General features: G+C 41.0%; 1 protein-coding gene across 1 annotated transcript in view; it reads right to left on the reverse strand.

Annotated features, from left to right (window-relative positions):
• Positions 1-16224, reverse strand: part of LOC139539634 (xyloside xylosyltransferase 1-like) — a 94794-nt gene that overhangs the window by 65968 nt on the left and 12602 nt on the right. The gene's annotated exons all lie outside the window — the stretch shown is intronic.

Here is a 16224-nt window from a genome sequence, read left to right on the forward strand (position 1 = left end):
TGCTGGGCTGTATGCACTACCCTCTGCAGCGCCTTGCGGTTGGATGCCAAGCAGTTGCCATAACAAGCGGGGAATCAGCCAGTCAGGATGCTATCAATAATACAGTTGTATACATTTTTGAGGATCTGAGATCCCATGCCAAACATTTTCAGCCTCCTGAGGGGGAAGAGGCATTGTCGTGCCCTTTTCACGACTGTGCTGGTGTGTGTGGACCATGATAGATCCTAAGTAATGTGGACACCAAGGAACTTTTAAAGCTCTCGACCCGCTACACTGACGAGAATGGGGGCTTGCTCGGCCCTCCATTTCCTGTAGTCCACAATCAGCTCCTTTGTGTTGCTGCCAGGTCTCTGACCTCCTCCCTATAGGCTGTCTGATCAGCATAATAATGGTGTTGGAGTCATGCGCGGCCACACAGTCTTGGGTGAATGGGGAGTACAGGAGGGGACTGAGCACGGATCCCTGAGGGGACCCCATGTTGAGGGTCAGCGTGGCGAATATGTTGTTGCCTACCATCACCACTTGGGAGCTGCGCTTCAAAAAGTCCAGGATCCAGTTGCGGAGGGAGGAGTTCAGTGCCAGGGTCCTTAGTTTAGTGATGAGCTTGGAGGGCACTATGGTTTTGAATGCTGAGCTGTAGTCAATGAACAGTATTCTTACATAGGTGTTCCTCTTATCCAGGTGGGAGAGGACAGTGTGGAGTGCAATAGAGATTGCATAATTTGTGGATCTGTTGGGGCGTTATGCGAATTTGAGTGGGTTAATGTGAGCCATGACCAAAGCCAAACGGAATCTGCAGGGATTTTTTCTATTTTCAGCAGCGATTTATGCTGAATATCTGGAATTCTGCAGAAAGCTTTTTTTTTGCCTCTAGTGTCGTAACATATACAGTTGAAGTCGGAAGTTTACATACACTTAGGTTGGAGTCATTAAAACTAGTTTTTCAACCACTCCACAAATTTCTTGTTAACAATCTATAGTTTTGGTAAGTCGGTTAGGACATCTACTTTGTGCATGACACAAGTAATTTTTCCAACAATTGTTTACAGACAGATTATTTCACTTATAATTCACTGTATCATAATTCCAGTGGGTCAAAGTTTACATACACTAGTCAAAGTATTCTGACATTTCACATTCTTAAAATAAAGTGGTGATCCTAACTGACCTAAGACAGGGAATTTTTACTCTGATTAAATGTCAGGAATTGTGAAAAACTGAGTTTAAATGTATTTGGCTAAGGTGTATGTAAACTTCTGACTTCAACTGTAATTGAATAACATTGGGAACATGGTTTAATGTAAATAAATGCTTATGGACCTACGGTTATCAATGAACCTACGGTTATCCTTCTACTAAATCAGTCAAAAATAACCTCTACATTGACTCAACCTTTAATCCTTTTATCGTAAACTTTTCCTTATGGAAAAATATTATAGATAAATAAGTAGAGCGTCATCAGCAAAGTGCAAAGGCATATAAATACAAATAATACATTGATGGATCCATCTATAAATACATAAACACCAAATTAATTAGATTAACAATTCTGTCTTTTCGTTCCATTCACCATATAACTATTCATTAACTATTATCAAATTGCTTCAAACCAAAACATAGAAAGAGTGGTGGGTTTGGGGGGGTGTGACTGACATGCATTTTAGTGCTCAATGCTTTATACTAGCATCTGATAATGTGAGATAAGTCTCTGTACATCCACTGAGGTCGTGGGGAGGCACAGATGTATCGCCACAATGTGAGCTAAGGCCGGCATCCTGTCCTGCCTAGCTGCCCACCAGTCCACTGCACTCACTTCAATAGCTTCTGCCCTGTCGATGCCCATGTACAGTGCATTCGGAAAGTATTCAGACCCCTTGACTTTTTCCACATTTTGTTATGTTACAGCAAAGTTATGTTACAGCAAAGTTCTAAAATTGATTACATAAATTAGGGGGGAGGGAAACTTCCTCTCTCTGCCTTTCAGTACCAATCAAAGGAATGCCTTTGTCTACGACGACCTTTGCCACCAAAAACTCTAACGGCCAAAGAATGAACTTTAGAACAATATTCTTAACTTCTTAGTGATCCCTTCGTGCGCGGATTGATTTGACAACACCCAGTGAAATAGCAGCGCGCTAAATTCAAAAACAGAAATACTCATAATAATAATTCATAAATCATACAAGTGTTATACATCGGTTTAAAGATGAACTTCTTGTTAATCCAGCCACAGTGTCAGATTTCAAAAAGGCTTTACGGCGAAAGCAAACCATGCTATTATCTGAGGACAGCACCCCATCAAACAAACACATGAAAATCATAATTCAACCCGCCAGGCGCGACACAAAAGTCAGAAATAACGATATAATTCATGCCTTACCTTTGAAGATCTTCTTCTGTTGGCACTCCAATATGTCCATTAAACATCACAAATGGTCCTTTTGTTCGATAAATTCTGTCGTTATATCCCCAAAATGTCCATTTATTTGGCGCGTTTGATTCAGAAAATACGCCGGTTCCAACTCGCGCAACATGACTACAAAGTATCTAATAAGTTACCTGTAAACTTGATCCAAACATTTGAAACAACTTTCATAATCAAACTTTAGGTATTTTTAAACGTAAATAATCGATACAATTTAAGACAGAATAAACTGAGTTCAATACCGGACGAAAACAAAGTGGAGCGAGCTTTCAGGTTGCGCGCCCCAACCACATTTCCTACATTTCCTATCTGGCTATCCACCCAGATAGGAAATGGCTACTTCTTCATTTCTCAAAGGAAAAACATCAACCAATTTCTAAAGACTGTTGACATCTAGTGGAAGCGATAGGAACTGCAAGCAAGTGCAGAAATTCCTGGATGGTTTGTCCTCGGGGTTTCTCCTGCCAAATAAGTTCTGTTGTACTCAGACATAATTTTAACAGTTTTAGAAACTTTAGAGTGTTTTCTATCCAAATCTACCAATTATATGCATATTATATGCAATTATATGCAGGCAGTTTACTTTGGGCACACTTTTCATCCGGACGTGAAAATAGTGCCCCCTAGCCTTAAGAAGTTTTAAGATAGGAATGTTAAGAATGGTCTGTGGGCCTCCCGGGTGGCGCAGTGGTCTAGAGCACTGCATCGCAGTGCTAGCTGCGCCACCAGAGTCTCTGGGTTCGCGCCCAGGCTCTGTCGCAACCGGCCGCGACCGGGGGGTCCGTGGGGCGACGCACAATTGGCCTAGCGTCGCCCGGGTTAGGGAGGGTTTGGCCGGTAGGGATATCCTTGTCTCATCGCGCTCCAGCGACTCCTGTGGCGGGCCGGGCGCAGTGCGCGCTAACCAAGGGGGCCAGGTGCACGGTGTTTCCTCCGACACATTGGTGCGGCTGGCTTCCGGGTTGGAGGCGCGCTGTGTTAAGCAGTGCGGCTTGGTTGGGTTGTGCTTCGGAGGACGCACGGCTTTCGACCTTCGTCTCTCCCGAGCCCGTACGGGAGTTGTAGCGATGAGACAAGATTGTAATTACTAGCGATTGGATACCACGAAAATTGGGGAGAAAAGGGGATAAAAAAAAGAAATAAAAAAAAGAATGGTCTGTGGAGATCTAAAGAATAATCCTGTCATATTGTTTATTATTTCCGGCCGCCCCATGGGCCTCCTGGTGGCGGCCGGCAGCGACAGAGCCTGGACTCGAACCCAGTATCTCTAGTGGCACAGATAGCATTGCGACACAGTGCCTTAGACCACTGCGCCACTCGAGAGGCCATGAGAGTATTTTTTAAAGATAGAAATGTGATTTTAGTTTTCTAATGAGATAATAGTTTTTTTTATATAAGTTATGCACAGTCAGTAGTCATGCCCATGTGAGCTCAGAGTTCGTGTCAGCATGACGGAACGCCCCTTTGGCCAGAGTACTTAAAAAGGACTCGCTAACGGAATGTACATTAGACGAAGCAGATGTGCGGTATGAGCTGGACGTTACGAATGGTTGAAACTACCAGACCAGACAGCGTGGATCGGTGGCTACACGGCTGAAAATGGTGACACCAGTACATTGCAGTGTTACTACTGGTGTGTAAAGTGGTCGGGAGCTGAACCCTGAATAATCATTCATTGAGACCACCAAAAATCGAATCAAATCATCAAATCAAAAATCAAACTACAAGACAAAAATACATGAAACCGTTGTCTACACGTTGAAATAGTTAGAAACTCTCAACACGAATGAAGAAGATAAAGACTTGACCAGAACATTTGACAGTCTGCAGCTGTGGATGTAAAGTAGTCAAGAACTTTGACTAAAGACAAGGTGGGAAGGAGAATCCCATCTCAGACAAGTGTTGCTGCATCTAAAGTATCTGTTCTAACAACCACTTCACTACCAGAGAAGCTCTAAACTAAGGACATTGTGACCTCTGGTGGACAACCATAGCCTTACACCCATCCAGCCCCTTCCTCATAGAAGGATCGATTGGTTTCAACAGAGAGACGACGGAGAAAGATATCTACGCGTAAATATATACATTGCATTTCTTATCCGAATGAGCGGTGGTTCATGTGCAAAGTATTACTATTCCTTTGAGCGTAGGTTCCAAATGTAACAATGAATCTCTTTGTCTTTCCCTCTATTTTTATTGACCCCTCCCTTTTATAACCAAGCAGTCATGCTGTTGTTAGCTCACTAGGGACCTGTTTGCATTGTATTATGTCTAATCAATAACTTATACTGTGTGTGTGTGTGTGTGTGTGTATTCTGTGTTATTATTTAGTTAGTTACTAAATAAATAATGCCAATTTGTGTATTGCTGATTCATCAATAAGGTTAGGGTTCTTGCGAATTCAAGAGGTCTACGATGTTCAGAATGAGACTGATGAGGTAATGATTTAATAAATGACTTATTGATGTAAGAGACATCTATATCTCTTTAGAGTTTAAGTCGGAAGATAGTAACTCGTTAAACAACTTTTCACGTTGTGCCCCAAATTCCGAATGAGTTAATTGTTACATGATTAACACATTATTATTTTATTTTTTAAATTACATTTAAATCGGTGGCAATTAAACATAGTTAGTTTATTTCGATAAACAGTCATCACATTAATGAAAGTCACATCACGACACTGCATTGACCCTTTTTGCACTAACTTTTTTGACTTATCACATATGCTGGTGTTTATCATCTATCCTTTTGCCTTGTCACTTCATTCCTAGATACTAGGGATACACGAAATATCGGTGAACATATTGGAATCGGCCAATATTAGCCTAAAAATGCCAACATCGGTATCGGCCCGATAGTTTAACGTCAATATGAAAAACCGATGTCAAAGCTGACGTGCATACCTATATAACATAGGTACATGACGTAATGATGCCACGTAAAATGTTGCACTACACTTGCAACACAGCATTCCTAACCTAGCCCACAATGTCTGCTGTGTAGCTCGAGCAGTCAACAAGTCGAGCAGTCATTTGAAAGAGTAAGAACAATTCAGCGAGACAACTCCAAGGCGAAATCCATTTACGCCAAGATAATGGAATTCATTTCCCATGACAATCAACCATTCTCTGTGGTTTTCGCGACTGGTCGAGCACCGGTACACACTAACGTTACCAAGTGCGCTATTTTTCAGATGTTACCCTACCGGAGTTACACAGTAATAGCGTCACTGCTATTAGCTTCATGACATACTATGAAACGCTGTTTGGGTCTTTGCGTGTCAAAAAAGATACACGTCAAATAACACTATTTGACAATAACACTATTTGACGCGTTAAATAAGCTTTTAATTTGACACGGCAAAGAACACCATTCTATTATAGAATGTTGTGTGTTCTGAATTTGCATGTGCAAGCCAAGCGGCACCACTATTATCAGTAGCACTGTCAAAGCTGAACAAAAAAGTCTGCAAACAAGCAAACACCGGCCACGAGCGATGTGTTTACAATACCGCGTTGGTAATAAATCATTATATGTTCGACCGCAACTTCTGGGGTAGCTAGCTAGCTTTAGCTTAGTACCTAACTAGCACCAATACAACCAGCCTGAAAACAATGACCAGTAGAAACTGCAGTCATTTTCACTATTCTTAGCAATGATTTAGGAATCCTTGTGAGTAAGTATTAGCTAGGTAGCCACTTGTTGTTCACCTATTGAAATTTAACTTCAGTTCATGAAAATAAATAGCTAGCCAGCTACTTAACCCTGTTGCTCAAAGCGAACGTTATAAGCAGCCAGCTAGCTTCATCTGGCTAGTGAGGCTAGACCTGACTGGGTTATGTGTTGTGAAGCTAGCCACAATAAGGATTAGGCACAATAGTGGAATTTGCGGTTTGCCTTCAAAATTAAAGTAACTCTTTGAAAGTGATGGAGAAGGTTACAATTGGTGGAATCATGCCATATTTAGACTAGATAATGTTAAACAAGGTTGGAATGTGAAGCAATGAAATGGGGTATCAGTCTACTCGGTGACACCCACAGAACACAACTGTGAAGAGTTTATGCAAATAATAGCATTGTCGCTCTTATCGCGGGACTGTGACTGTGTGAAATCACCTCCCCAGACAGCCTATTGTGTGTATTGACATTCATATTGCACTGTACAGCTTTACCTAATGATTGGGGATCAATGAAATGAGGTATCAGTCTACTCAATACCTAATGTTTTGGTTTCAAAACCTATATGTTTTCCCAACGTCCTCCCCAGAGTTATCAGACTCCAAAAGATCCACGCAGTAATGTTTTTCCTCAGGAATAGTGTTCAATACACATAGGTTGACAGTAAATGTGGCTCAATTCACAGTCCCGCAATAAGAGCTACAATGCTAATGTTCTTGTCACGACTTCTGTCGAAGTCGAAGCCTCTCCTTGTTCGGGCGGTGCTCGGTGTCACCGGTCTTCTAGCCATCATTGATCCCTTTTTCATTTTCCATTGGTTTTGTCTTGTCGTCCTACACACCTGGTTTCAATCACACTCATTACCTGTTGTATATTTAACCCTCTGTTTCCCCTCATGTCTTTGTCAGAGATGGTTTGATGTTCAGTTTTGTGTTGTTTGTATTGGTGCGCGACGGGTCCTCGTACCCACTTTGTTTTATTGTTATTATAGTTTTGGAGTTATGTTTTATTTATTGTTATTAAACAACTCCATTACATTAAGTTTGATTCTCCTGCGCCTGACTTCCCTGCCACCTATACACACGACTCTGACAGTTCTCTGGGTGCCACTGAGTAGACTGATACCCCATGTCATTGATCCACAATCCATAGGTAAAGCTGTATAGAGAAATAAGTATGCCCCCAATGCAATTCTAAAGAATAACACATCCAGTGTGATTTCAACAGATTTGTCAAATTAACAAATTGTCTTTTGTTGATTTTATATAATATTCCAAACTCGTTTAGCATGATCTATTCAACTATGGCATAATTCTACTATTTGTATCACTGTCAATGACTGTTTTATTTTGAAGGCTAACCGCAAAGTCCACTATTATGGCTAATCCTTATTGTGGCTAGCTTCACATAGATGGATCTGACCACCATTAATCAGATAAGAACCGTCTTATAAAATAAGGTTATTTTAGATGATGACACCTAGCTATATAGTTACTACTACGTTAAGGCGCTCATCATTTTGTTCAATGTAAATTATTTTGATGTTATTGTGAGCGACCTCTGGCACACATTAAAAACATTTTGTCTGTATTAACTATATAGCTACTGAAACAGATGTCGTTTTGCTATGTTTTTGGTGAAGAACATTGTGCGCATCCATGAGCTAGCTAACTTTTTTTTATGACCAGCAATGTAGGTGCGCGAGACAACTTTACCAGCATCATAGCATACGTATCAATGAATCGTTGTGACATATGAAATACGAGTGAGTGTAGTCAATGTGTAATAACTACGTAAAAACAATTATGAATGCATTAAATTATTATGTGACGTGCAGTCATATTCAGGTCCTGAAATGCAAAGACCCAAAAGACGTTCTATAGAAATCCTGGTTGAGAATGAAACGACTGAACAAATGAACAACGAAACAGCACAGCAAGTAAGTGAAAGAAATAGGTTATGATTATGTTTTACTTGTAATACATAAATGCCAACAAAATTACTTTTTGGTCAGTGTGGTGTGTGTGTGTGTGTGTGTGTGTGTGTGTGTGTGTGTGTGTGTGTGTGTGTGTAAAACCTTTATTTAACTAGGCAAGTCAGTTTAAGAACAAATTCTTATTTACAATGACAGCCTACCCCGGCCAAACCCAGACAACGCAGGGCCTATTGTACTCCCAATCACGGCCAGATGTGATACAGCCTGGATTCGAACCAGGGACTGTAGTGACGCCTCTTGCACTGATGCAGTGCCTTAGACCACTGCGTTCATGTGTGTGTTAACTATTTAAATTGTAATAGAATGCTTAAAAGGCTGCTAAAATTTTAAATATTGGTTATCGGTATCGTTTTTTTTTGTCAAGGAAAATATCGGATACCGGTAATCGGCAAAAAATATAATATCGGTGCATCACTACTAGATACAGTGCCTTCAGAAAGTATTCATATCCAGGACACCTACAGCACCTGATCACAGGAAAGCCAAAAAAGATCATCAACCACCTGAGCCACGGCCTGTTCACCCAGCTATCATCCAGAAGGCGAGGTCAGCACAGGTGCATCAAAGCTGGGACCGAGAGACTGAAAAACAGCTTCTATCGCAAGGCCATCAGACTGTTAAATAGCCATCACTAGCTGGCTACCACCCGGCTACTCAAACCAGCACCTTAGAGGCAGCTGCCCTATATACATAGACATGGAATCACTGGCCACATTAATAATGGAACGCTAGTCACATTAATAAATGTTTACATACTGCTTTACTCATATGTATACACTGTATTCTATTCTACTGTATTTAGTCAATGCCACTCAGACATTGCTCGTCCTAATATTTATATATTTAAAAAATATATATATATTTAAGGTCTTCTAGGCAGAGTTGCAAAGAAAAAGCCATCACAGACTGGCCAATAAAAATAAAAGATGGGCAAAAGAACACAGACACTGGACAACCTCTGCCTAGAAGGCCAGCATCCCAGAGTCGCCTCTTCACTGTTGACGTTGAGACTGATGTTTTGCGGGTACTATTTGATGAAGTTGCCACTTGAGGACTTGTAAGGTGTCTGTTTCTCAAACTAGACACTCTAATCTACCTGTCCTCTTGCTCAGTTGTGCACGGGGGCCTCCCACACCTCTTTCTATCCTGGTTAGAGCCAGTTTACGCTGTTCTGTGAAGGGAGTAGTACACAGCGTTGTACAATATTTTCAGTTTCTTGGCAATTCCTCGCATGGAATAGCCTTCATTTCCCAGAACAAGAATAGACTGATGAGTTTCAGAAGAAAGTTCTTTGTTTCTAGCCATTTTGAGCCTGTAATCGAACCCACAAATGCTGATGCTCCAGATACTCAACTAGTCTGAAGAAGGCCAGTTTTACTGCTTCTTTAATCAGAACAACAGTTTTCAACTGTGCTAACATCATTTCAAAAAGGTTTTCTAATGATCAATTAGCCTTTTAAAATGATAAACTTCGATTAGCTAACACAACGTGCCATTGGAACACAGGAGGCCTCTGTACGTCTATGTAGATATTCCATTAAAAATCTGCCGTTTCTAGCTACAATAGTCATTTACAACATTAACAATGTCTACATTGTATTTCTGATCAATTTGATGTTATTTTAAAATGGACAAAAAAAAAGTGTTTTTCTTTCAAAAACAAGGACATTTCTAAGTGACCCCAAACTTTTGAACGGTAGTGTATATTTGCAAATATTGTACAATCCAGGAGTGCAAAGCACTCAGAGACTTACCCAGAAAGACTCACTGCTGTAATTGCTGCTGAAGGTGATTCTAACATGTATAGACTCAGGGGTGTGAATACTAATGTAAATTAGATATTTCTTTTCATTTCAAAATAGTTGCAAAAATGTATAAAAACATGTTGTTTTCACTTTGTCATTATGGGGTATTGTGTGTAGACGTGTGAGGGGAAAAATCTATTTTGAAATCAGGCTGTAACACAACAAAATGTGGAATAAGTCAAGAGGTACAGTTCATTCGGATAGTATTCAGACCCCTTGATTTTTTCCAGATTTTGTTATGTTACAGCCTTATTCTAAAATAGATTAAATTAAGAAAATAAATCCTCAATCTACACACAATACCACAAAGGCAAAGCGAAAACAGGTTTCTTATTTTTATTGCAAATATATAAAAATAAAAAAAATTTGAATTCAGACTTTTGTCATGAGACTCGAAATTGAGCTCAGGTGAATCCTGTTTCCATTGATCATCCTTGAGATGTTTCTACAACTTGATTGGAGTCCACCTGTGGTAAATTGATTGGACATGATTTGGAAAGGCTTACACCTGTCTACATAAGGTCACATAGTTGACAGTGCATGTCAGAACAAAAACCAAGCCATGGAGGTTGTAGGAATTGTCCGTAGAGCTCCGAGACAGAATTGTGTCGAGGCACAGATCTGGGGAAGGGTTCCAAAAAATGTTTGCAGCATTGAAGGTCCAAGAACACAGTGCCCTCCATCATTCTTAAATGGAAGAAGTTTGGAACAACCAGGACTCTTCCTAGAGCTGGCTGCCCGGCCAAACGGAGCAATCGGGTGAGAAAAAAACTTGGTCAGGGAGGTCACCAAGAGCCCGATGATCACTCTGACAGAGGTCCAGAGTTCCTCTGTGGAGATGGCAGAACCTTCCAGAAGGACAACCATCTCTGCAGCGCTCCACCAATCAGGCCTTTATGGTAGAGTGGCCAGACGGAAGGCACTCCTCTGTAAAAGGCACATGACAGCCCACTTTGAGTTTGCCAAAAGGGACCGAAAGGACTCTCAGACCATGAGAAATAAGATTCTCTGGCCTGATGAAACCAAGATTGGACTCTTTAGCCTGAATGCCAAGTGTCATGTCTGGAAAAAGCCTGACACCATCCCTACAGTGAAGCATTGTGATGGCAGCATCATGCTGTGGGTATGTTGTTCAGCGGCAGTGACTGGGAGACTAGTCATTGATTGAGGGAAATATGAACGGAGCAAAGTACAGAGACATCCTTGATGAAAACCTGCTCCAGAGTGCTCAATACCTCACACTGGGGCAAAGGTTCACCTTCCAACAGGACAATGACCCTAAGCATACAGCCAAGACAACGAAGGGATGGCTTAGGGACAAGTCTCAATGTCCTTGAGTGGACCAGCCAGCTCGGACTTAAACCCGATTGAACATCTCTGGAGAGACCTGAAAATAGCTGTCCAGCGACGCTCCCCATCCAACCTGACAAACTTGAAAGGATCTGCTGAGAAGAATGGGAGAAAGTCCCCAAATACAGGTGTGCCAAGCTTGTAGCGTCATACCCAAGAAGACTCGAGGCTGTAATCGCTGCCAAAGGTGTTTCAACAAAGAACTGAGTAAAGGGTCTGAATACTTACGTGAATGTAATATCCATCTTTATAGCTACTTTTTTTTTGTTTTTTTTGAATTTTTTAAGAACATTTTTAGAAGAAGGCTGTGGAAAAGTCAACAAGCGAGTCTGGCGTGTCAACAATACACACGTAACACAAACAATCTTACACAAAGACATGGGGAACAGAGGAATAAATACATGTAGATTGATTGGGTAATGAAAACCAGGTGTGCAGGGAACAAGACAAAACAAATGGATATGAAAAATGGAGCGGCGATGGCTAGAAAGCCGGTGACGTCGACCGCTGCCCGAACAAGGAGAGGAGCCGACTTCGGCGGAAGTCGTGACAACCCCTTCACGTCGATTCAGTACTGGTACCCTGTGTATATAGCCAAGTTATCGTTACTCATTGTGTATTTATTATTACATTTATTATTTTTCTATTTTCTTTCTTTCTGCATTGTTGACAAAGGGCCCGTAAGTAAGCATTTCACTGTTAGTCTAAACCTGTTGTTTACAAAGCATGTGACGAATAGCATTTGATTTGATTTAGGCTGTTGCTCAGTCCCTCACTGTACATACTTGTGAGTCACTTTGGAGTTGAATGTTTGACCAGTGACAGTATTGTATGATGAAATTGTTGTGACCTGGAATGTCAAGGTTGCCATTTTTCCCATTTGCATTGCCTCATGCTACCCATAGTGTTCTGTGTGGTTGGAGTAATGAACAGTTCGTATGGCTGCGGTAAGAGGGAGAAAGCCTAACACAAATCATCTATAGCCCCCACAGTGTTTCAACATAGAACTGAGTAAAGGGTCTGAATACTTACGTGAATGTAATATCCATTTTTATTTTTTACATGAGCTACTTTTTTTTTTTTTAACAGTTTTGCTTTGTCATTATGCGGTATTTTCCAAAACAGCTGGAACACTTTCATATAAATGATAAACATCAAAACGATAAATAAAATAACTGCACTTGACCCACTTTCCCTCACATCTCCGTGTGTGGCAATTCTAGCGATCACTCAACTGTGCAGAAAATATAAGGTCCACACACACAAAATCACATTCACAATCACACAAACTGCCTATCTTCAAGGGAAGTGAAAACTCCAGCAGTCCCTCTGAAGATATAACAATTCGTCTGATGGAGGAAAAGCTACTTGGTGAATCTGAAGCGAGCTTTGGAGAGAGCGGTTCAGCATGCTATGCCAATTGCAGAAAACATGGACAGAAAAAACATCTATTCAACCTCACGTTAGCCTTCAATTACTATTTGAAAGGGCAAGCAGTAAATTGGCCGGGCAGATCTGAAAGCTCAGAGTGACAACAGACCAGACAGAGGAACACAGCACATTCATTCTTAATCCTTCCTCTCTCAGACTCTGTAGACCTCGTTTGATTCCTTTGAGTGTGTTCCATGCCTGCATTTTTTCTTCAGACCTCTTTGACTGAGCCTTGAGCAATGTGTTGTTGACCAGTCTGGTGTGAATGACAAAAAGTATTGAGAAGAAAAAAAATGCTCTTCCACCAGTGCGTGAAGTCTGCAAATGTCAAGCTGCAATCTTCTCCCAGATTTTTCTTCTTATAGGAATTCAGGATTTCTTGGAATCCAAGGCTTGTGTTTCTGGTGCATTCACGAAAGGCCCTTTAGGTCATGTTTACACTGAAACCTTGCTTCCTACAACCTAAATGGACAACTGACTGACTGATCTTATGACATATGGATGTAACATCTTGTTTGAAAAGCAGTTATTGAACTCTTCTACTACCAATGCTTCCTTACTGCTGTAATAAATTGGAACACAACCCACTCATGTTCCAATGTCCTCCCTCTTCTTTTTTTTTATGAAAGTGATTCATAGTATGGGCACAGTGTGTTTGGTGCGGTGTGGTGTGTGTGCTTGCCCAGGGAAAGGTGTAAACCCAAAAGCCTACTTGCTCCAGAGGAGACTGCCACCATCAGCTCTCACTGAGGGGCACTGAAGAGGCCTGCCACAATCAAACAGAATGCTTCCTTTTCTCCACGGGACAGCGCTCCATGCCATGTGTCTGTCAAGCACCTGCCAGTCTGCCTCATCCAGCTGTGTGTAGCCACCCCCTCAATAAACACCACCTCAGTTCCCCCCGCCTCTCCTGGGCATCCTGTGCATCCTGTGAGGAGACACAGGAGAAACGATATATGTTTGAGTGAATGTAAGTGTGTTAGAAACAGTGTAGGCCAGGGTTCCCCAACTGGCCTGCGTGTGATTATATTTGGCCACCCAAATAAGCCCCACAACATTATTCCTACTCCACCAAACTTTACAGTTGGCGCTATGCATTCTGGCAGGTAGTGTTCTCCTGGCATCCTCCAAACCCAGATTTGTCCATCGGATTGCCAGATGGTGAAACGTGATTCATCACTCCAGAGAAAAGGTTTCCATTGATCCAGATTCCAATGGCTGCAAGCTTTACACCAGTCTAGCCAATGCTTGGCATTGCGCATGTTGATCTTTGGCTTGTGTGCGGCTGCTCGTCCATGGAAACCCATTTCATGAAGCTCCTGACAAACAGTTCTTGTGCTGACGTTGCTTCCAGAGGCAGTCTGGAACTCGGTAGTGAGTGTTGCAACCGAGGACAGATGATTTTTATACACTATGTGGCATCTTAGGTGGCATCTTATGACGGTGCCACTGAGTCACTGAGCTCTTCAGTAAGGCCATTTTACTGCCAATGTTTGTCTATGGAGATTGCATGGCTTTGTGCTCAATTTTATACACCTGTCAGCAACAGATGTGACTGAAATAGCCAAATCCACATACTTTTGTATATATAGTGTATATACTGTACATATGTATGTTTTTTTGTTGTGGTAGTTGGACATGACTAAAAACAAGCAAATCAGCTCCAAGAGATTTTAATTTTGGAAATCTGTTCCAATGTATTTCCACGTACAATAGCGATATGTGATCATATACCAATGTAAGCAAGGCTTGAAATTATTATGTTTTAGTCAAATACTCTGTTTGGGCTTCTTGAGATCAATTTGCAGTCTACAGTGCCTTCAGAAACTATTCACACCAGTGAATGTTCTTGAGTGGCCGAGTTACAGTTTTGACTTAAATTTACTTGAAAATCTATGGCAAGACCTGAAAATTGTTGTCTAGCAATGATCAACAACCAATTTGAAAGAGCTTGAAGAATTTGTTGTTGTACAATCCAGGTGTGGAAAGACTTACCCCGAAAGACTCACAGCTGTAATCACTGCCAAAGATGCTTCTACAAAGTATTGACTCAGGGTCTGTATTTCATTTTCAATAAATTAGCAAACATTTCTAAAAACATGTTGTTTTCACTTTGTCATTATGGGGTATTGTGTGTAGATTTTGAATTCAGGCTGTAACACAACAAAATGTGGAATAAGTCAAGGGGTATAAACACGAGAGAGTGAGTGAATGTGTGTGAAATTGAATGAGAGAATGTATGAGTGTATTTGAGCATGAGAGAGATAAAGAGAGTGAGAGTGTTTGCAAAACACTCCTCAGTCTCTCATCCGAGAGCCATCTGTGCCCACTCACTAATCAAGTCATGGCTCACTGAGGGTTACACCCTCTACTACAAGATTCATGTGCTGAGATCTACGAACTTGCATGCGCTGGGTGGATTCAGATTTTTTTAAACAACAATCACCTTTTGGTAGCATGATACCTCACCGGTCCAGACTCCCAAACAGAAACATTCAAAAAGGGGGTGACAGAGGTTTTCTTGTTGTCTTCTCATTTGTGGTGAAAGCAAAAGAAGAGTCCCTCTAATTGTCTTCCCTTGCTAGCAAGTTGGATAAACACTGCACGCTAGCTAGCCTTTTAGCTTTGGACATCTCCATGTGAAATAATCAAATTTATAATGAAATAATATTCTTACAGTATATTTGCCAGTGTAACCTATAATATTATCCCAATTTGATATGGGAGCGAATACATTGAAACAGCATATCAGGTTAAAATAAAATGTAATTTTATTTTGTCACAGAGTAATTTTTAAAAATGTATTTTACCTTCATTTAACTAGGCAAGTCAGTTAAGAACAAATTCTTATTGTCAATGACGGCCTAGGAACCGTGGGTTAACTGCCTTGTTCAGGGGCAGAACGACAGATTTTTACCTTGTCAGTTTAGGGATTCGATCTTGCAACCTATCGGTTACTAGTCCAACCACTAGGCTACCTGCCGCCCCAGAAGCACACGGCATGTGATTTTACATTTCAAAATAGCCTAGAATAATGTTATCACTTCTAAACTTATTTTTGGGGGGAGGCTACAATGTTTGGTTTATTGTTTGAACAGTCGCTGAGATTATATTTGGTTATCAACGCAAAATAGGTTGTTTATTTAATGCAAAGCTAAACCAGCACATCAATCTTGAAATTAAAGTGATTTTGAAGTTGATTTGCTTCCCACGTCGCCATTTGAAATAATCTGATTCATAGTTAAATAAGAATATATTTCCCAGTGTAACCTACCATGTTATTCCCCTTTGATATGCTCAGATCAGCAAATAGTCAGGGGGGAAAAGCACATATCTCGCAGCTGTTTTTACCAATAGCCTGGAATCACTAGTTATTACTTCTAAATTTAAAAAAACCTTTGTGGGGACTATAATAAGGATCCAATTTTTGGGGGTTTATTGTTTGAACAGACGCTGAGATTATATTTGTTTAAAAAATGCAAATTAGGCTACTTTGATGCATAGCCTACAGATCAGATCAAGGAACCAAGCGAGCT

The sequence above is a fragment of the Salvelinus alpinus genome, chromosome 15 (genome assembly GCF_045679555.1).
Source record: "Salvelinus alpinus chromosome 15, SLU_Salpinus.1, whole genome shotgun sequence".
In the NCBI taxonomy this organism is placed as follows: domain Eukaryota; kingdom Metazoa; phylum Chordata; class Actinopteri; order Salmoniformes; family Salmonidae; genus Salvelinus; species Salvelinus alpinus.